This window comes from Cnephaeus nilssonii, assembly GCF_951640355.1.
Source record: "Cnephaeus nilssonii genome assembly, chromosome: 17".
In the NCBI taxonomy this organism is placed as follows: Eukaryota; Metazoa; Chordata; class Mammalia; order Chiroptera; family Vespertilionidae; genus Cnephaeus; species Cnephaeus nilssonii.
Genome location: NC_137088.1, coordinates 2,733,725 through 2,756,287, shown reverse-complemented (window position 1 = coordinate 2,756,287; position 22,563 = coordinate 2,733,725). Strand labels below are relative to the sequence as shown.

General features: G+C 50.3%; 1 protein-coding gene across 1 annotated transcript in view; it reads right to left on the bottom strand.

Moving 5' to 3' along the window:
* Nucleotides 1–8,104, bottom strand: part of RAD54L2 (RAD54 like 2) — a 50,782-nt gene extending 42,678 nt beyond the window's left edge. The window contains exon 1 of the mRNA XM_079794645.1: nt 7,883–8,104. The gene's annotated coding sequence lies outside the window, so the exon portion shown is untranslated. The remainder of the gene's footprint in view (nt 1–7,882) is intronic.
* Nucleotides 8,105–22,563: the final 14,459 nt, after the last annotated feature.

Here is a 22,563-nt window from a genome sequence, read left to right as displayed (position 1 = left end):
AGGGAGAAAAAACATCAAGGAAAACAATCTTTGTCCGGACAACAAGGAATTCACCTCAGAGATGGTGTGCAGGAGAAAAATAGGACCAGAAACCAGACCACAAAGAATCAAGAGACATAGATAAAGCAGGTGGTAAGAAAATGGCAGTAAAAGTGCATTTTAGGCTGAAACCGGTTTGGCTCAGTGGATAGAGCGTCGGTTTGCGGACTGAAGGGTCCCAGGTTCGATTCCGGTCAAGGGCATGTACATTGGTTGCGGACGCATCCCCAGTGGGGGATGTGCAGGGGGCAGCTGGTCGATGTTTCTCTCTCATCAACGTTTCTAACTCTCTATCCCTCTCCCTTCCTCTCTGTAAAAATCAATAAAATATATTTTGAGAGAAAAAAAAAGTGCATTTTAGGTAAAAGAGACAGGGAGAGGAAGGAGGGGCCAGAGCAGCACAGGAAGCCCAGAGCCAGCAAAGTCACTATGGTTCTCCCTGGTATGTAGGTAAAAACAAAAAGGGGAGGGGGGAGGGAAGGAGGACAGAAAGAAGCTAGAAGGAGAAACTGATTAACCAATCAATTGATCAATCAATTAATAGTAGTATACATGAAATAAACACATGACAAATGCTCATCCTCCTCAACGAGGAAATGTAAGTTATTAGTTATGCTTCAAATTGGCAAAGATTAAAAATATTGATAATGTTCAGTGCTAGAGGAGAAATATAAATCGATACACTATTTATTGGGTAATATCTAGCAAACTTTTAAATCTGCTGTAGGAAATGGGAATCTGAGGGGCAGAGAGAGCTCAACTCAAGTGAGGCAGCGCAAACTACTGGCAACCAAGACATCCCACTGTCCACAGCATAATCCTTGACACAGAAATTCCAGTTGCAGGATTTTATTCTAAGTATGTATACAAAGTGTAAAAATAGGTATACAATGTATACAAAGAGGTATGCAAAGATACATATCTTCAAGGATGCTTGTAACTACAAATAAACCAAATGTCTCACTAGGGACTAAAAAAATTGATGCAAGCATACAATGTAATACTATGTAACTATTAAAAGATATGATATTTTTAAAAAGATACTATTGATATATGTCCTAAACTTGGGAAAATACAAAAGCATTAAATGGGGGGCGGGGTGGGGTGGGGAAGCAAGTTACATAAGAGTAGATACAAGGTGATTCCCATTTCTGCAAAGAGGATCTCTCTCTCTCTCCCCCCCCCCTTCTCTCTCTCTCTCTCTCACACACACACACACACACACACACGTTAGCATACACAGTGGGGGGGAAATGTGGATAAATGCAGACCAAATTCTTAATAGTAGTTAACAATGAGACACTGAATTACGGATTATTTTCCTTATAGATATTTCTGCTTATGTATAACTCTCATCGATGGTGCTCTAAAACCTTAACTGGGTGCTAATACCTCCAATGTGCCTAAGCTGACTAAAGTTGTCCATGTTTTTGTGTGTTTTTTTAATATATTTTATTGATTTTTTACAGAGAGGAAGAGAGAGGAATAGAGAGTTAGAAACATCGATGAGAGAGAAACATCGATCAGCTGCCTCTTGCACACCCCCTACTGGGGATGCGCCCGCAACCAAGGCACATGCCCTTGACCGGAATCGAACCTGGGACCTTTCAGTCCGCAGGCCGACGCTCTATCCACTGAGCCAAACCGGTCCCGGCTGTCCATGTTTTTATTGCTTCTAATTTATACTGTAACAACTTCCTTCTCAACATCTCAACACTGCTTGCAAAAAGACTTCAGTTAACAGTTGCTTGCCACATTTAAAGTGCCTTACGCTTTGTCTGTGTCCTTTTATCTCATGTCAGTGTTTATCTTTAATGCAACTACAGTTACTGTCATGCTTTCCTCTCCTCAGCCTGTTACGTTTGTCATCTGCATGACGGAATACACTATGTAGCTTTGTTAAGTTTCCTCACATCTGGCCTTCAGTGGAATTTCTATGTGGTCTGATCAACCATGAAAATGAAATCAAAGTAATTTAGGTAGTATATTCTCTCAAGTTATTTACCACTAAGAAGAACTGGCATAATTCCAGAACTTCTAGGTTAATAACTCAGAACACACAGCCTCCTAACAGAATATACCAGTTTCAGAGTTAGCACAATATTAGGCTGAGCAAAAAAACTAGTAATAAGTTCAAATTCCTAAATAAAGTTTGGGCAAATAATCTTATAGTATCCTGAATATGACGACAGTGAACTCAGCTGCGTCTCCAAAAGGTCCATCAGCCGACAAAAGTCGCAACATCCTAGTGTTGAATCCACTACGCACTCCAGGGCTGGCCAGTGTTTGTCTGGAGACCTTGTGGCCCAAACTGACGTAGTCCCTCGTCTTCATACGAGGACGAAGTGCTCAGATGAGGAAGCGGTGGAAGATCTGGATAACGCCAATGAAGAACTGCTACATTCTCTTCCAAAGGGAACTTCTGCAAGACCCAGAGGGCAAGGAATAGCCCCTGGCCTCAAAACCATGGACATGAAATGAGCAACACATTTTCCCAGCCAATTAAATGCTGCTTTTAGCACCTGGAGATAGGAAGGCAGAGGGATGTTGTCTTTGGGAATACGAAGATCAGACACCGCCATGCAATCAGAACTGTCATTAGACCACCAACTCCACAGGGATGACCTCCTGCCATTTCATGTGCTGCGGTCATTCATCTGTTCACTCAACCAACATTCACTGAGCAGCTACTCTGTGTCAGGCACTGGATATAAAAATAAATAAGACAGCTGAAACCGGTTTGGCTCAGTGGATAGAGCATTGGCCTGCGGACTGAGGGGTCCCAGGTTCAATTCCAGTCAAGGGCATGTACCTTGTTTGCGGGCACATCCCCAGTAGGGGGTATGCAGGAGGCAGCTGATCGATGTTTCTCTCTCATCAATGTTTCTAACTCTCTATTCCTCTCCCTTCCCCTCTGTAAAAAATCAATAAAATATATTTTTAAAAAATAATAAAATAAATAAATAAGACAAAGTCCTGCCCTCAAGTAGGTCACAACCTAGGCATGGAAAACACAAAAATACTACAAGTTAAGAGTACAGTGTGATTATGAAAAAAAGCTGACCGACCACAAAGGCCACACAAAGGAGAGGTTTTCAGCTTAGTCTGAAAAGAAGCAAGGACGGCTTTGAGGAGATGGTAGTGCCTGAAGTCCCGGCCAATTCAAGCCTGAGTCGGACGGGCATGCTGGGACCTTCCAGGAGTTTACCATGGAGCCTTAAGGGCCAGAGGAATTGTGGCTGAGGAGGGACCAGACCAGAAGACACCAAAGAGGCCGGGTCAGAAAGGTCCTTGTGAGGTGCTGACATAGAGACACGCGAGGAGCTAGATGTTCACAGTATTTCAAGGCCAGAGGAATATTTACTTTTAACTGGAGTTAAAGACCACCAGTACAGAGGCTGATTTGACTGAGGAAGACTAGAAGAGATTTAGAGCCAGTTATTTTGAATCCCTTATTTTTCTCTTGCCTTTTTCCCCCCTCTCACAGGGAAAAAATAAACCTGAACAAGTCTATAACAAAACTGTGAACCTTCTGTTCATCAAAAATATTTCTGAACAGAGTGCTAGATTCTATCAAAGTAGCTCAAATTAGAGAAAGACGACATCTGGAGACTTTCCAACATGTGGCACCCTCCAGGCAAAAAGACTAAAGTCAAGTCTCTGATGGCAATAGAAGCTAGAGAAACATCCAAAATAGGGGCCACACAGACACAATGCTGCTTGGCATACCCTCGCACTCTGCCAATGGGAATGCCCACTGTTCCCCAAACAAGGACATGCCAAACAGTTACGCCTGGCTTTTCCATAGGAACTTCCAGGAAAAAAATCTCCCAGTGCCAGGAATAACCCTGGACTTTATAGTGTGGACTCTTGCCCACCGTGTACCTTGACAATTCTCTCACCTGCCCAGGGTGCCAATGGGTGAACACGGTAGGCTGCCTCCCTCACCAGACAAGGAAACTGAGCCCCTCATCCATGCACAGGACTCAGCTACACTCCTACTACTAGTACCACTGAGAACAGTGCCCCTATCACTCACTCGCTACAGTAACTCCTAGCAGCAAGCCCTGACCCCCAAGAAGCCCCAGGCCCTCATCTCCAGTCCTCACCACAACCGAGAAGGTTATATTAGCCCCATTTTACAGATGGGAAAACAATGAATAAAAAACAAGGCTGAGAGACGTTACCAGCTTACCCAAGTCAAAAAGCAAGCAAGAGTTAGAGGTGGGTAACTCCAAAGACATGGTCTTCCCACTGTACTAAGCACCTTAGAAGTTTCCTAATAAAATAAAACCTCTAAGCCTTCTTTCAAGAAGTTTCTCAAGTTCATCCATTTGAGCAAGAGGTAGACAAATCATTTCCTTGAGTAATCACTTTGCCTTCAAAGCAATAAATAAACCAGAAAGCAAAATAAATAAATAAATAAACAAACAAACCAGTTTTTATTTTCTTAGAGATATTTCAAAGAATGTATTTATTGCCCTGGCCAGTGTGGTTCAACTTGTTGAAAGTTGTCCCATGCACCAAGGGGTCGCCGGTTCAATTCCTGGTCAGGGCACATGCCAAGGTTGCAGGCTCAACCCCCAGTAGGGGGCCTGTGGGAGGCAACCCAATCTGTTTCTCTCTCATATCAATGTTTCTCTCTCTCTTTCCCCCCTCCCTTCCTCTCTGTAAAATCAATAAAATCATATATATTCTTAAAAGAATGTATTTATCTAATTGCTTTCATTTTAAATGTCTTCATTTATTTTTGGCCAAATATAGAGGAGAGAGTTAAAGAGAGCAAATGACAAAATTCCATTTTACTAAATCAGAATAGAGATTACTATTAAAGCAAAAAACGATTCAAATATAATTTACATTCTATTTTATGCAGTACAAATTAAGAGGCGATTTCAAACAGAGTGTCTTACCTCAATCTTATTCTTCCTGTTCTAGGGGCCAGCACTCCAAGTGATCAGCAAACCCCCAGCCTACATACAGTGAACCAGACAATGGGGTGAGCGACGCCTTGGTGCTCCCAAAACCCCAGTGGGAAGGAAAGTGGGCCGGCTTCTGGGGAACCTGAGCACACACACACAGTATCTGTGCATCCTCCTCATCCAGACACACCGAAACAAAATGTTTACCTGGTGGTCTGTCTACAGGAGCACTAAGTTCCCAGGTGGACTTAAATAAAACAATGCAAAAACAATCCCATACCAAGTGAACACATTATAGCTAATCTTTTTCTATGGAAATACATGAAGATAATCAATGTCACTCATCAAAGTCAATCCTTTATAAAAACCTTATTCACCGGCTTTACTGATCAGAAGCTTGATATACCTGAATCGCTTCTTCCTTCTGAGACCTACAGCCACTTCTGAACTAAGAACTACTACTATTAAGATGTCAAAAATATCACCATTGTGAAGGTGCCCACCCCTGTGCCCGGCATAACTCAACAGATACTGGTTTATGAAAGAATGAATTTCTTAAGACAGAAAATTTCAGAGAGACAAAGAGAAAGAATACAATGGGCCCTAACCGGTTTGGCTCAGTGGTTAGAGCCTGGGCCTGCGGACTGAAGGGTCCCAGGTTCGATTCCGGTCAAGGGCATGTACCTTGGTTGCAGGCACATCCCCAGTAGGGAGTGTGCAAGAGGCAGCTGAATCGATGTTTCTCTCTCATCGATGTTTCTAACTCTCTATCCCTCTCCCTTCCTCTCTGTAAAAAATCAATAAAATATATATTTTTTTAAAAAAGAATACAATTGAAGGAACATGCTTTTTTTTTTTTTAAATTAAGGGGAAAACAATCCCCAGAACTACCAATGTAACTACAAACAGCCAAAATTACCTCACATCTCCCCTGAGAATGTCCGAGTATACTAGACTCCAGCTAGCAGTACCTCCTAGCACTAAATAAGCTCGCCGTGCTGTGATTCTGATCCTGTTTTTTCCACGTGGGGGTTGCCACCTCATCCATGGACAAGACACCAACTTCTGCATGAAGACTCCCTCCAGAGCGCTGTGCACAGCTGCTGGCCAGCCAACTGAAGTTTGCACACTCGGTGATGAAGAAGAGACACCTTTACGGACTAAATTCACTCAACACAGGTGACTCTTCCAGGGAGGACGAAGTCCTGTGAGAGCTGACAGTCAAGACTTAACAGATTCGCCCGGCTGGTGTGGCTCAGTGGGTGAGTGCTGTCCCCTGAACCAGGAGGTCACAGTTCCATTCCCAGACAGGGCACAGGCCGAGGTTTCCAGATCGATCCCCAGTAGGGGGCGTGCAGGAGGCAGCGGATCAATGATTCTCATCATGGATATTTCTATCCCTCTCTCTGAAATCAATTTTTTTAAAAAAGGATCTAACAGGTTCAACATAATGACTTCATAAGAAAAAGTAAAGTTCCATGAGTGTAGGGCTATAAAGAATTAAAAAAATTTTTATTGAATTAATTGGGCGACATCGGTGAATAAGACTACATAGGTTTCAAGTGTCCAGTTCTGTAACGAATCCTCTATTGCATGGTGTGTTCACCACCGTCAAGTCTCCTTCCGTCACCGCATATGGGACCCACACAAGAACTTTTAACAACATAAACTGCTCAAGTTTTCACATCCCTCTCCGGAGCTGCCCACAGGAAGCCATGACACCGAAGTCAGTGAACACAAGCCTAGATTGAGATTTCTAAAAACTGGACTGAAGAAAACACACAAAAACCTCCCTAGAATGTACCTATACTGGGGGGTCTACGTTTGCCTATCGTTACCAACCACAGCCACAGGGCTGCAAAGCAAGTATGAGTCACGATTCACACACAAAGGAGGACAAGACAGGCGCGGAGGAGAGCTCTGAACCCACACGCCCCGAAGACGTGCTTGGCTCCGAACCCGTCCGCGATCGCTCCCATCCGGGCCCGGGGTAAGAGGGGGTGGGCCGCACGGTGCTCTCCTCGGGAGCAAACTCCTTCAAACCCCCAGACGCCCCTCGCAGCCCATCACCCAGCGCAGCCCGCCCCGTCCGCCAGCCGCACGGGGATGGAGGCTCACAGGCCGGAGTCGCCCGCGCCCCCGCAGCCAGAGGTCAGCCTCCGTGCGCCTCCCGCGTGCCGCTCCCGGCCCGCGCCGCCAGGGCCCACCCGGAGCCAAGGCTCCAATCCCAGCAGCCCCCCGCCTCCCCGCCCGCAGCCTCACCCTGACGCCCAGGGAGCCCACACGCCAGCGCCGGGGACCCTCGTACGACACCCCCCGCCTGGGGACCGGGCGACGACGGGCTGCCCCCGGGCCGCGGAGGGAGAATCCAGCTCTTGGCTCAACCCCCGGGGCCCAGCGGGGCTCGGCCTTTCCAGGAACTAACCGCCGGTAACCTCGGGGAAGATGAACTCTCCGCGCCTCTCCTCCCCGCAGACCCCGCTCGGCCAAGTTTCCCGACCTCGGGGAGCGGGGGCGGGGGAGACGGACGCGCCGCGCCTCGGGGTCCGCGCCCCCAGAGGGCCCCGGAATTCCGAACGCGAACCCCGCGTTCGCCCCACAATGGCCGGCCTCCAGGGCGTCTGCCCCGGGCGCTGGGAGCGAGCGCCGCCGGGGCTAAGCCTCCGCGCCCCTGTGCCTCCCTCCCCCGCTACAAACCCCGAACATCCAGCCGCCGGGCCCGGGGCGAAGCGAAGGTCCCCCCAGCCTCCGGCCCCGGAGTTTCCCGGGTCGGACCCAGCGCCCCAAGGCCCGGGCCGCCGGGACCGGCTGGCTGGCTGTCCCAGGCCGCCGGGCGCCGGGCCCGGGCCGGGTCCCCTCCGGGCCCCATTGTTGCGGGTCCCGGCGGCCGAGCGGGGAGCGGGGCCGGCAGCGGCACTCACCTCCGGCGCCGCGGCTCCGGGCCGCGCCGGGCCGGGCAGGGCCTCGCGCCTCGCGTTCCGCGGCGCCCGCCTCGGCGGGGTCCGGGCGGCAGGGGCGGGGGTGGCGGCCGAGGCGGGAAGCAGCCGGCCAGGCCCGGGCGCCGCGCACTGGCTCCGGCCGAGCGCCTGGCTTCTCTGGTGGCGGCGGCGCTCGCAGCCTCCGCTCGCGGTCCGCGCCTGAAAGCGTCCCCCCCGCGGCCCGCGCGCCCGGCTGCCCGGCCGGGAACACACGCCGCCGAGAGCAACGTTCCGCCGGGAGCGGGCGGCGGCCGTCCTACCCTCGCGCCGGGAATGGTGCGAATTAGGTGATGGAAGTAGAAGTGTGTGTTCCCAAACTGTCCACAAGGCTAGACCTGCCGAGCGGCCAAGAGAACTCAGGCAAGAAAAAGAAAGAAAAGATCCAAGTTGGAAAGGAAGACGTAAAATGATTTCTGTTCCCAGGTGACATACTCTCTTACATGTAGAAATCTCAAGATTCCACACACGAAAAAAGGGAGAACTAATAAATTAATTCAGCAAAGTTGCAGGATACACAACTAACACACTTAGTTGCATTTCTACACCCCGACACTTGAGTGGAGCCGCGATCCCTCCCCGCACAGCGCTGTCTAAACCACAGATGCCCGTGTCGGGAGGGCGGGCGGGCAGGCGGCGCACAATCTCCGGCCGGGATCCCCCCGCCCCCGCCCCCGCCCCCGCCCCACGGTCCAGGGCCGGTCCGACGGTAAGGGTTTGCACCCCGCCAGCCACCTGGGAGGCGCGCTGGCCACTCGGCGCTTCCGTGTGTTGTGGTGTAACCCCCATCTTATAAAGGATGCCTCAAAAAAGTCCAATTATGGAGTCATTTATTAAAGGCAGGTGGCATAAGAGGGGCTAAAGCTCCGAATCTCGAAGCCCCGAACAGCTCGCCACGTCTGGCTTATATTGGCAGACTATCACAAAGGTATCGATTACATCTTGGGTCTGGAATGAGGAACCTGTTTCAGGATTTTACAGAAGTGAAACTGAGCAAGTTAGTAATCTAAAGTATCTACGAATCACTGAATCAACAGAAACACATTATCTGGGACGGACCACCTGGACAATTTAGAATAATTGTGCTGTCCAGATTCTGGGATCACTGAGTCAACAGGAATGCACTATCTGTAGCTACTAAGGCAATTTGGGATAATTGAACTGTCTTGGGTCCCAGGAATGTGCTTGGATGACCAGTGAGATCACAATCAATGGGATATTCAAACCGCTATCAGGGGAGCATTCAATCATACATAAGTTCAGAAAATCAAAATAACTTTTAAGTGAGTACAGAACCCAAAACAGCAGTTTCTTCCTGAGATGATTGCTACCATACTTCACGTGGAGCCTCGGTTCCTCCTCGTGGCTCCCTTGGGGGTAACCTTGAGGGTAACCTTGAGGGCTCCTTAGGATTGAATGAGTTGATGGACGTGCCTGGCGCGGAGAAATGGGGCTCAGCGTTGGGGCAAGGCCATTGCTGATGCTACCAATGGTTATTGCCACCATCGCCTCCTGCAGAGGCCGGCACCGCCCTCGGGCCCCCTGAAATGGGTGCGCACCACGTAACTCGGGTTTGCCACACCCTGTCCCGTTTCCTGTTGACTGAAGCAGTCTTCGGAATTCCCTGGAAAAGAAGCGGCACAAGAAAAGCTTTCTTGATCACTGACACTTAAGGGGAGACTAAGGGCGCAGGTTCTGCTTCCTCAAGTTGGCGATTGCTGCCACGTGGGCTCCAGGGAAGGAGAAGAGCTTACTGAGTCTGCTTGTCTCCACCACCAGGCCAGGTTTTCCTCCTCCTCCTTCTCCTCCTCCTCCTCCTCCTCCTCTGAGTGAACACTGGCCAGATGAAGAAAACATTCTGACAGCGGATTTTTTAGAAAAGGTTTTGCTTTCCTCATAAAATCAGTGGCTTAAAAAAATTCCTTTCTTCTCCCCACCTCCCTTTTCTTCTGGGCCTTCGCACCTCTAGACATCAGACATACCTAGCAAATCTATTATATATAATCGGCTAAGTGACCTGCCATCCCGCCGACAGGCCGGTAGGTATGACGCGCACTGACCACTAGGAGGCAGATGCTCAACACAGGAGCTGCCAAGGGACAGCAACTTTGCAGAGTGCCCTCTCCCGCTCCAGGACCCCTGGGGGATGTTGCACTGTGGTTTTGGCCGGATCCCCGCAGGCCAGGCGGAGGGACCCACCTGCCTAAGGGACCCCTCTCACTCTGCAGATGCCCTTTGAGCCCCGGTGCACCCCAGGTGCAGCTGGCCGGGGAGGGACGGAGGGAGGTTGGCTCCAGGGGGTGTCCCGCCCATCTCGCCCAGGCCCATCCCGCCGGCCACCTTCTAATTAATTTCCTTTCAATGTGCATGAATCCGTGCACCGGGCCTCTAGTTAGGATATAAAACAAGTGTTCCAAACAAGCAATGGAAAGAGATCTGCAGAAGGTGCTACCAAAAAGGGTCATAGCTTTAGGTGTTCTCAAATGTTCCATTCTCACTTAGTCCCTTGGTTCCTGAGACCCGGGAGGGCTTAGCTTGCTCCTCAGTCCTCACTGGTCTGAAAAGACTTCACAGAAAGGTTCGCTTCTGTCCGTCAATGTGTCTCACTCGTGGACTGCCGTGTGGATTGTCCTCTGGAGGTAAGGAATGGGCCCCGCCCAGCTAATAGTCATTTTGGTAACCACCCAGAAATGGCAGGCTCATGGGTTAAAAAGCAGCGCGCCCCAAACCTCCAGAGGTTCTCTGCTCCCTCAGGCAAGGGACTTCACCTTATGCAACGGAACAAGTCTTGCTAAAGAAAGGCGTTTGAAGGTAAGGAGGCCTTGAGGCACAGAACAGCGTGGGAACGGCCAGGGATGTAGGAAAGAAAGAGGTAGTCCTGGCTGGGCTTCGGGGTTAGCTGGGAAGGCCCGGACGGGTCATTTCTGGCCTCTCACCGTAACTCCGGAAAGCCCAGTCAGGGACCACTCCTAGATCACTTGAGAGCCAAAAGTTTGAATGGCTCAGGCTCCATTTAACCAACCCTGTTAGGGCTGAGGGAAATGTGAGGGGCCCTGGGCTCCAGGGCCATGATGATATGCACACGCTCCTCTCACATGGATACTCCCAGAGGCAGGGTTGTCTTCTCCCCCCTCCCAAACTCCCCCAGAGAGGAAGGGAGAGGGAGAGAGAGAGAAACATCAATGTTGAGAGAGAATCATTGATTGGCTGCCTCCTGCACGCCCCCTACTGGGGACTGAGCCCACAACCCGGGCATGTGTCCTTGACCGGAATTGAACCTGGGACCCTTCAGTCCTCGGCCTGACGCTCTATCCACTGAGCCAAATCGGCTAAGGCAGGGTTGTCTTTCATGATAAAAACACTCAGCATGCCCTACCGGGTTTGGCCCAGTGGATAGAGCGTCAGCCTGCGGACTGAAGGGTCCCAGGTTCAATTCCGGTCAAGGGCACATGCCTGGGTTGCAGGGGGTTGATCCCAGTAGGGGGCGTACAGGAGGCAGCCAATCAATGATTCTCTCTCATCATTGATGTTTCTCTCTCTCTCTCTCTCCCTCTCCCTTCCTCTCTGAAATCAATAAAGATATATTTAAAACACACACACACACACACACACAGCACACTAGAAAGAAAAGGAACCTCCTTATCATTAAAGGTTAACAAAAAAATCAACAACTAACATTGTACTCAATGGTGAAATATCGCAAGTTTTGAAAGCTTTCTCCTGAAGACCAGGAATGAAACCAAGATGCCTTTCACTATTGCTATTTAACATTTCCTTTAACTACTGCTATTTAACATTTCCTTTCACCACTGCTATTTAACATTACACTGGGAGTTCTAGCCAGAGCAATTAGGCAAGAAAACAATGAAAGGCAACCAAATTGGCCCTTTTGTGATAAAAACAAGACACTCAACAAACTAGGAGATTGCTCCAACATGATAAAGGCCTCGATGAGAAGCCATAGTTAACACCATATTCAATGACATGACAAAAAACTGAAATGTTTCCCTCTAAGGCCAGGAATAAGACAAGAGATCCACTCTTACACTTCTATTCCACATGGAACTGAAAGTCCTAGCCAGAGAAATTAGGCAAGAAAAAGAAAAGATATCCAAATTAGAAAGGAAGAAGTAAAATTATTTTTGTTCACAGATGACATAATCTTATATGTAGAAAACTCTAAAGATTCCACACACCCAATAAAGTTGGAACTAATAAATCAATTCAGTAAAGTTGCAGGATACAAAACCAACACACAAAGCTTAGTTGCGTTTCTATACACCAACACTGAGCGATCTAAAAAGGAAATTAAGAGAATAATTTCATTTACACTGGCATCAAAAAGAATAAACTACTTAGGAATAAACTTAACCAAAGAGAAAAAATGACGTGCACACTGAAAACTAGAAAATATTGCTAAAAGAAATGAAAAAGATACAAATGAATGGAAAGCCATCTGTGTTGATGGATTAAGATGTCAATTCTGCCCAAAGCAATATGCAGGATTGATGCAATTCCTATCAAATCCCAATAATGTTTTTGCCAAAGTATAAAAATCCCAAAATCTAAAATTCATGTGGAATCTCAAGGGACCCCAAATGGCTAAAACAATCTTGAAAAAGAAGAACCAATCTGGAGGACGCACACTTCCAGATTTGAAAACTTACAATGCTACCGTAATCAAAATAGTATTGTACTGGCATAAAGACAGACATGTAAATCAATGGAACCAAACAGAGAGCCCGGAAATAAACCCTCACACACATAGTCAAACGATTTTATTTTATTTTTTAATTTTTAAAAATATGGAACGCTTTGCCCTCACCGGTTTGGCTCAGTGGATAGAGCGTCGGTCCGTGGACTCGGGGGTCCCGGGTTCGATTCCGGTCAGGGGCATGTACCTTCGTTGCGGGCACATCCCCAGTAGGGGGTGTGCAGGAGGCAGCTGATTGATGTTTCTCTCTCATCGATGTTTCTGACTCTATCCCTCTCCCTTCCTCTCTGTAAAGAATCAATAAAATATATTTTAAAAAATAAATAAAAATAAAATAAAATATGGAACGCTTCATGAATTTGCGTGTCATCCTTGCACAGGGGCCGTGCTAATCTTCTCTGCATCCTTCCAGTTTTAGTATATGTGCTGCCAAAGCGAGCACCATAGTCAAATGGTTTTAGACAAGGATGCCGAGATCATTCAATGGGGAAAGGACAGTCTTTTCAACAAATGGTGCTGGGGTAGCCACACGTTAAAAAAAGAAAAAACAAACAAGAAAAGAGCCTGGCCAGCATGGCTCAGTGATGGAGCGTTGACCTATGAAGCCAGAGGTCACAGTTCAATTCCTGGTCAGGGCACATGCCCAGGTTGTGTGCTTATCCCAGTGAGAGGTGTGCAGGAGGCAGCCAATGAATGATTCTCTCTCATCATTGATGTTTCTATCTCTCTCTTCTTCTTCCTTCCTCTCTGAAATAAATAAAAAAATATTTAAAAAAAAGAAAAGAAACTAGACCCTTACCTTACACCATATACAAAATTAACTCAAAATGTATCAAAGACATAAATGTGAAACTACAAACTATAAAACTCTCAAAAGAAAACGTAGGGCAAAGTTTCCTGACATTGGATTTGGCAGTGGTTTCTTGGATATGACACCAAAGACACAGGCAACAAAAGAAAAACATAGACAAACCGGACTTCTTGAAAATGAAACACTGTTGTGCACCAATTCACACTACTGACAAAGCGAAATGGCAACCCACGGAATGGAAGAAATATTTGTAAATCAGATATCTGATAAGGGATTAATAGCTGGAATATATAAAGAACTCCCACAATTTAACAATAAAAAAACTCCACAACCTGATTCAAAAATGGGCAAAGGTCTTGAATAGACATTTCCCCAAAGCAGATATACAAATGGCCAATAAGCACATCAAGAGATGCTCAATATCGCTAATCACTAGGAAAATGCAAGTCAAAACCATAACGATATACTACTTCATACCCATTAGGATGGCTATCCTATGTAATCCTATGTAATAAAAGGCTAATATGCAAATCGACTGAATGGCGGAACGACCGGTCGCTATGATATGCACTGACCACCAGGGGGCAGACGCTCAATGCAGGAGTGCTGCTCAGCCAGAAGCTGGGCTCACAACTGGTGAGTGTAGCGGCTGTGGCCTCTTTGTGTGGCCTCCGCGGCAGCACTAAGGATGTCCAACTGACGTCGGGGAGTGGGCCTAAGCTGGCAGTCGGACATCCCCCAAGGGCTCCCAAACTGCGAGAGGGCACAGGCCGGGCTGAGAGAACCCTTTCCAATGCACGAACTTTGTGCACCAGGTCTTTAGTTATAAATAATAATATAAAAGAAAAACAGAAAATTACAAGTGTTAGTGAGAACATGGAGAAACTGGAACCCTTGTATGTTGCTGATGGGAATGTACACTGGTGGTTCCTCAAAAAGTTAAACAGAATTATGATGTGACCCAGCAATTTCACTCCCAGGTAGATGACCAAAAGAATTGAAACCATGGGCTCAACAGATATTTGTACACCAATGTTCATTGTAGCATTATTCCCAATGGTCAAAAGGTGAAAACACACACACATAAAACACCCCGTGTTCATCAACAAATTAATGGATAAATAAAATGTGGTATTAGCCACACAATAAAATGTGGTATTTAGCAATAAAAAGGAATGAAGTACTGATACATATGGCAACATATAGCAACATATTGAAAACAATGTTAAGGGGAAAAAAGCCAGACACAAAATGTTCCAGTTGGATGATCCCACTTATATGAAATATCTGGAATAGGCAAATCCATGGAGACAGAAAGCAGGTTGGTGCTTGCCAGGGGCGGTGGGCATGGACAACAGAGAGTAATGGCTTCATGGTTTTATTTTGGGGTGATAAAAATGTTCTGCTTTCAACAATAAAAAGTTTAAATTAAAAAAAAAAATGTTTTGGCCCTAGCCAGTTTGGCTCAGTGGATAGAGCGTCAGCCTGTGGACTAAAGGGTCCCATTTTCAATTCCGGCCAAGGGCACACGCCTGAGTTATGAGCTCGATTCCCAGTCAGGGAGTGCAGGAGGCAGTTGATCAATGATTCTCTCTGATCATTCATGTTTCCATCTCTCTCTCCCTCTCCCTTCCTCTCTAAAATCAATAAAAATATATTTTTAAAAATGTCTTGCAACTAGATAGAAATGTAGTTGCATAACATTATAAATGTACCGTAAGGTGTTCAAATGGTTAATTTTATATGAATTTTACTTCAATGTATAAAGAGAAACTAAAGCTCAGAGAGGTTGAGTTACATGAGCTCTCACAGCCAGTTCCTGTAGAGCCAGAGCTTAAACCCAGATCAAAGAATTCAAAGATCTCTCTCTCTCTCTCTCTCCATATATATATATATATATATATATATATATATATATATATATATATATATATATCATAGGAAAGTAGGAGTATTTACTTACTTCAGAGGGAAATGACTGATTTTCTGAGAGCAGGTTCAGTAAGGGACGAGGGATGATGACTTCCACATAGCAGGTGGTCAATACCTGTTTTCCTGAGTGGGGGAGGAAGAATGGTCTCCACTTACAGACTCTGAGATCGAGAGAGAACTTGGAGTGTCTGGGAGGGGCTGTGAATCCCTCCCAGGAGTGAAGGGTTCTTTCTCAGAGAGTGGGGTGGGGGGTGGAGGGGGTCCAGCTCCTCTCACATGCTGTGTGACCTTGAGCAAATCACTTAACCTCCCTGAGGTGGGTTCTTCCTCTGCAAAATTGTAACAACCTGCTCATAATGCTGAGAAAGAAATGGGAAAAGGGCTTAAACTCAGGAAGTCCTGAACAGAGGGGCAGGTTTATTCAGCTCAGAGAAAAGGCGGCTAACATCTCTGCTATTTTTTTAAAATATATTTTTATTGATTTCAGAGAGGAAGGGAGAGGGAGAGAGAGAGACAGAAGCATCAATGATGAGAATCATTGATCAGCTGCCTCCTGCACGCCCCCTACTGGGGATCAAGCCCACAACCCAGGCATGTGCCCTTGACCAGAATCGAACCTGGGACCCTTCAGTCTGCAGGCCAACGCTCTATCCACTGAGCCACACCAGCTAGGCCATCTTTGCTATTTTAAGTCAACTCCGCCATCTCCTCCTGGAGAACATTTGTGGGCTCGGATTCCCCTCCATGTGAGTGTGGCTGGGATTCCCCAGACTCAGCTGCACCCCTGCCATTACCTCGGTCTCAACACCTATCTCGTTCTCACCAGAGCTGGGACCTGTGACCTGTGACCTGTGACCTGTGACCCACTGACTCCCAGGTGGGACCAGGTCGGTGCATCTCAGAGGCCGCACCGGCTGGGACGGGCCTGAGCTCCGTGTGCCTGGGTTGAACGCAGTATCAGGGCTGTCCCCAACTGCCGTTCGCCGTGAGGAGATCCCGCTTCATGCTGATGACCCTGGGGACCTGTTACACCAAGATGCAAGGGACACAGCCCGGGAGGCCCTGAGGGACACGCACACGGCACACAAACAATTCTAACGCAGCCTTCATCCCGCGTGAGCAAGCCACCTGCAGGGGGCAGAGGAGGAAATGCTTGGTCCGGAGACTCCAGGAGTCTAGTCTCCCCTTCAGTGCCCAGGTCTTCCCCTCCTCCCATAGCAGTCCCCCCACGTGTGGCGAAGCACTGGCTGCTGGGTAATGCATGGTTGGACCCGTTCAGGCCCCGGGGCCACCATTCCCTGCTCTAAGTTAGTAAGATCCTCCTGCCTTAATGCCTGGCCCAAAGGTCATGTCTCCTGCGATGCCTCCCTGAACCTGAAAGCCAGGCCTTCCCTGGGCGTTCTTGGCACTTCATCTCACATACTAATGGGGCACATGGTGTTTCGGCCCCGGAGACAGCGGTCGGCGCACAACTTCCCTCTATTCCAAGAGCTTGTGTCCACTGGGGAGGCAGAGCAGTGACAGGCAGCTACACCACAGGAGGGAGCACAGGGCAAGTACGCTAAGCATTGCAGGAGACACCTTTGGGGTCCACCTACCCCATATCCTCCTTTCCTGTGACCGACGGACTCTCAGATGGGACCAGGAGTGAGGCCCAGAGAGTGTGTCCCTGCCATGTGTCCCAGTCCCCTCGCTGAGGCTGATCGGCCCAGGGAGAATGCCCAATTGCAGATGGGCCAACTGGATTCTGTAACTCAAGATATAAACTTGGAGTCAAATTTCAGAGACACAGAGACACAGAGACGCAGAGAACTATGAAGCCGGCGTCAGAGAGCACAGCACGGGGCTGAGAGCCGCAGAGCAAGGAGGGAAGGGGCCCTGGCGGGTGGCTCCGTTGGTTAGAGCATCAACCCCATGTGCCACGGTTTCTGGTTTGGTCCCCAGCCAGGGCACAGACAAGAATCAATTAATGAATGCATAAACAGGTGGGACAACAAATTTGATGTCTCTCTCTCTCTCAAAATCAATAAATAAAAATTTAAAGAAGAAAGAAAGAAGGGAAGGAAGGAAGGACTAAGATTCTTGGGGTGGATCCAAAAAGTTCCCCCTTCTCTCCTTACAATCAGTTCCTTGTCTTGCTTAAAGAATCTTTGGGGGTGGGGAGGGGTTTGACTATTATCACCATGGCAGTAACTAAGACTGGGGGGGAGGCAGGGGAGGGCAGGCAGGAGCAGGAAGGGGGTGGGGAAAGACGGAGAAGAGGGTGATGAGCAGGGGGAGCAGCAGAGGCCAAGGCAAGAGGTGGGGACTGCGCTAGTAAAACGGAAAGAAACGAGGCTGGAGGTGTGACGGGGCCTTGGAAAGCACACTGACCCTCTAACAACTTGCATTTCCAGTGCTCCCAGGAGTGGGGGCTGGAAACCAGCCCTGGGGTGAGGGGGACTCTCCAGCGGTCCAAGCAGGAGAAGCTGGGGGACTCAACTGAAGGGGCCACAGATGGAGTCAGAGCTGTTTAGGGAATGGCTGTGGGGTCCTGGTAACTGGAAGTGGGGTTAAGGGAAGGGAGGAGTCAGAGTGACACCTGCCTACTGGGGATGCCTTTAAAAAAATACATTTTTATTGATTTCAGAGAGGGAGAGAGAGAAACATCCATGATGAGAGAAAATCATTCATCGGCTGCCTTTTGCACGCCCCCTACTGGGGATTGAGCCGGAAACCAGAGGTTTCACAGAATTGGTTGGGACTTGGCCACACCATGTCCTGCAACTCCCCACATGGTTCCCTTTAGCTACTTGATGAAAAGATGCACAAGACGTCACTGGGGGAAAAGGGTTCCATGGTAAAATAACACTGACGCAACGTGTAGTAAACTTATGAGCGATGGGTGGGGAAACTTGCCGCAGGCCAGGTCTGCCCCCAAGCACTCTGCTGGCCTAGACCAGTGTTCGGCAAACTCATTAGTCAACAGAGCCAAATATCAACAGTACAACGACTGAAATTTCTTTTGAGAACCAAATTTTTTAAACTTAAACTTCTTCTAACGCCACTTCTTCAAAATAGGCTCGCCCAGGCCAAAAACCGACTTCTGCTCATGGGCCACGAAGTTTCAATCACATTGTACGTGCGCACCCGCACGTGGTATTTTGTGGAAGAGCCACACTGAAGGGGCCAAAGAGCCGCATGTGGCTCATGAGCCGCAGTTTGCCGACCACTGGCCTAGACAGACCACGAAGGCCCTGGGTCGTGGCGGGGCTTGAATGAACGACCCCAGGGCCCAACCTGCAAACCTGGAGAGGCATGTGCAGCTTCCTTGGCTCAAGGATCAAAAGCCCTCGAGACTCTGGTCTGTTCTTACCAGGAGGGAGTGGAGGGCCCTGGCCTGGCGGTGGAGCTCCTGGGTTGCCGGCTGCCGCACTGCTGCCTGAGCACAATCACTCAGTCCCTAGACTCTGGACCCTTGAGGGGGGCACCTGTCATCTCCACCAGGGACACGGGGTGCAGGGCCAGGCACAGAGCCGGCTCAGGAATCCTTGACTTGACTGAAAACGATGTTGTTCAATTGTTTTTTGTTAATCCTCACCCGAGGATATTTTTTCCCCTTGATTTTTAGAAAGAGTGGAGGTGGGGAGGACAGAAACACTGATGTGAGACACATCAATTTGTTGCCTCCTGCAGGTATCCCCAACTGGGGTCTGGGATCGAGGTACGTGTCCTTGACTGGACTCGAACCCAGGACCCTTCATTCAGTCCGTGGGCTGACACTCTGTCCACTGAGCCAAACCAGCTAGGCTTGTTCATTTGTTTTTATTTTTAATTTTTATTTGTTATATATATATTTTAAAAATTGATTTCAGAGAGGAAGGGAGAAGGAGAGACAGAAACATCAATGATGAGAGAAAGTAGTTGATTGGCTGCCTCCTGCACGCCCCACACTGTGGATTGAGCCTGCAACCTGGGCATGTGCCCTTGACCAGAATCGAACCCGGGACCCTTCAGTGCACAGGTCGACTGAGCCAAACCGGCCAGGGCTCATTTGTTTTGAAAACAAGGCTTCCATCCAGCGGCCGGCTCCTCAGCCCCTTTCACAGCAGTGGCCGACGCTAAGGTAGGCGGTGAAGCCCCTCCTCCCAGCTGCTCCTCCCCCGCCCCCCCGCAGTGGGGAAGCCAGGGAAGCCAGCACTCCCACTTCTCACATGCCCCTTCCTACAAGCAGGCCATCAGGGCTGCGTGTCCGTGCAGTGGGATTTGGCCGCACCACGTGCTTGCCCAGGAAGCAGGTGGGAGAGTCAACAAGTGGGCCGAGGGGGCGGTCTGGTCCCTGGTCCGGGGTCTGACCTCTCTGCCAGGAAGCCTGGGCGCAGTGACCAGGACCTTCACACGTGCCCAGCGATGGTGGGAGCTCCTGCCCCCGCCCCCGGGTCTTGAGGGACAGGCCCAGGCCCCAGCTGTTCTCACCTCCTGGCAGTGACCAAGGCCCGAGAAACTGTCCCCATCCCCAGGTCCCCAGCAGACCCTTCGCTCCCCGGGACCTGAGCCCCTCCAGACCCCACACGGCTCCCCGGGGTCCAACGGCCACGTCTGAGGCCCCCAAGGAATCCCCACTGGTCCCTGCGTGTCCCGATCCCCGGGCAGCGGGAGGCAGCCAGCTTTGTGACGTCACAGAGGGCTGTTCTGTGATGAGTGTGGGGCTGGTGAAGTAGGAGCCGGGCAGAGGGCCTCCCCCCAGGAACATCATGTGACTTTTCATGGAGAGACACCCCCACCTCTGAGGCATGACGAGGAAGGAGCTGCCTCACGGTAAGAGCCCAGGACACCCCTCTCCGCGCCGGCCTCGGCTGCCAGGCCTCCCTGGGCGCTCCTGGCTGCCCCTGGCACTCTCTCTCCGCGGTCCAGGCGCAGTGCTACCCGGTCTGGGCAGGGGCCGCCGGTGGTTACGCCAGGTGGTGGCCATGGTGGGTCTCCGACCGACCGCAGAATTGGGGGGCAGAGCAGCTTCCTCCCAGAGACGAGGCCAATCTCTAGGCTTTTCTAAGCGGATGAGCTGGCCGAGGGGGAGGCTTGACGGGACCCGAGTCTTCATCAGGGTCTGCGCCCCCGCTCCCCAGAGCACTCCCAAGAGGCTCAGACCAGATTGTGAGGAAGTCGTGTAGCTACAGGCATTGCCTCCAAGCCCAGGACCTCTCTCCCCAACGTGCACTCCGCTGCTGTTTCTTCCCGGAATGACATCCCATTCCAGAAACCGGAGGCGAGAGAGCTGGGTGCGCTTTCTCCTTGCCTGCCCTGCACTGCCCGCCCGCCCCCTCTCACCTCCTGGAGCAGTGCCTCTGGGAACAGCAGGGTCGTAGGAGCCAGCAGGGATGACAACTGGACCTGCCAGGGGCGGGGGCCTGGGTGGCAGAGTTTGGCCCTCGTGCTGCAGCCCCTCTCTGCGCTGGGCAGGTGCATGTGAGGGTCCGCTGGCCGTCCCTCCGGCCTCTACTTTGATTGTGACATCACCATCCTGCCAGAGAACCCCAGGGAGGGAAGTGTGCTCTGGGCAGGAGTTCCAGATACTTCCACGGTGGCAGGGCGGCTGGCTGGCTTGGGGAGGGAGACATGTGTGGCTTGGCGTCCAAGGGGCTCTTCGGCCTTGACTGCCGTCACCCCTGGGTGGTGGGAGCCCTTGCCGGCATGAGGAAGCCCAGGAGCAGGTGCTGTTCGCCCACCCTCTGACCCGCTCGGGCTTCAGTTCTGGGCTGGGACCCCGAGTGGACCAGTGATCCCCAAGACTGGTATCTCCGCCACTTCCCAGTGCTCCTGAGAACATGCACTGGGATTTTTCCGGTAAGGAGCTCACTTCTCACTCACAGGAGGGAAGCCTGAGCTCTTGCAGCCCGCAGGACTGGGGGCAAAGAGAAACCAGCAGGGCGCAGGTGGTCCTGAAACACTTCGAGGGGGCGCGCGGACCCAGAGCAATCCAAACCGGGGGAGCCATCACTTAGCTGGCATCGCCGTGTGCCAGGCCCAGGCCCCCAGCTAAGCACGTTACAAGCATGATGGCATTTGATCCCCGGAACGATGCTAGCAAGGAGGTGTCCTGGTCCCCATGGCCCAGGCAGGGAAGCGGAAGCTCGAGGGGGAGGCAGCGAGGCTGAGGGCTCACAGCTGATGAATGGAAGCACCGCTGTTGGGATGCACATCTGACCGCCCCCAAAGCTGGCCTCCCTGCTGACCCGCCTCCTGCAAACTCTCCCCGATGCAGAGGAGCACGGCATTAGGGGTAGGGGGGGAAGGGCAGAATCTGAGCCTGATCCACCCAGATCATCAGCTTTTGGGTAAGGGAGCCTGGACCGCTTGGCCTGTCTAATGTTTAATGAGACCCCCCGGGAGGCAGCGCTTCTGATCTGCTTGTAACTATTTCTCAGGTGACTTAAATGAGGCCCTGGGGGCTGCAGGCGGGGAGTCCTTGGGGTCTGTGGCTGAGCCAGTGGTTCCGAGGTGGGGTTGCCAAATAAAATGTAAGATGGCCAGTTCCATTTTAATTTCTCATAAACAATGCTATTTAAAAATATAAGTATGTCCTAAATATTGCTCGGGGCTCTTCTGAGAGCTCCTCGCTCTGACTGGTAGGTGGGAGCTGGGGGGGGGGGCGGGCTGGGAGTCGCTGCTTCATGTCCCAGTTGCGCCTCAGACCTATCTAGGAGGTTGTGCTGTGGGAGCAGGAGACAGGGACTGCCCCTGGAGACCGAGACAGGTGCGCGCTTCCACTGTTGTCTTTTTAACTTTGTAAGAAATATATTTGTATTGATTTCAGAGAGGAAGGGAGGGGGGAGAGAGAGAGAAACATCAACGATGAGAGAGAATCATGGATCAGCTGCCTCCTGCACGCCCCCCTATTGGGGATCGGGCCCGCAACCCAGGCATGTGCCCTGACCGGGAATTGAACCGTGACCTCCTGGTTCATAAGTCGATGCTCAACCACTGAGCCACACCAGCCGGGCTCAAGTGTAGTCTTTGTGGAGCCTCAGTGTTCCCTCTGTAAGATGAGTGGATCCGAGGATGTGGCCCTATAGGAGTGTGGCTTTGCACACGTCTTGGGCAATGGGGGTTAGTGTTCCATTTTTCTAGGAGGCTGTAGGGGCTCCCAGGTGGGGTGGCGGGTGGGGAAGGGAGCAGAGTGGATGACCGGAA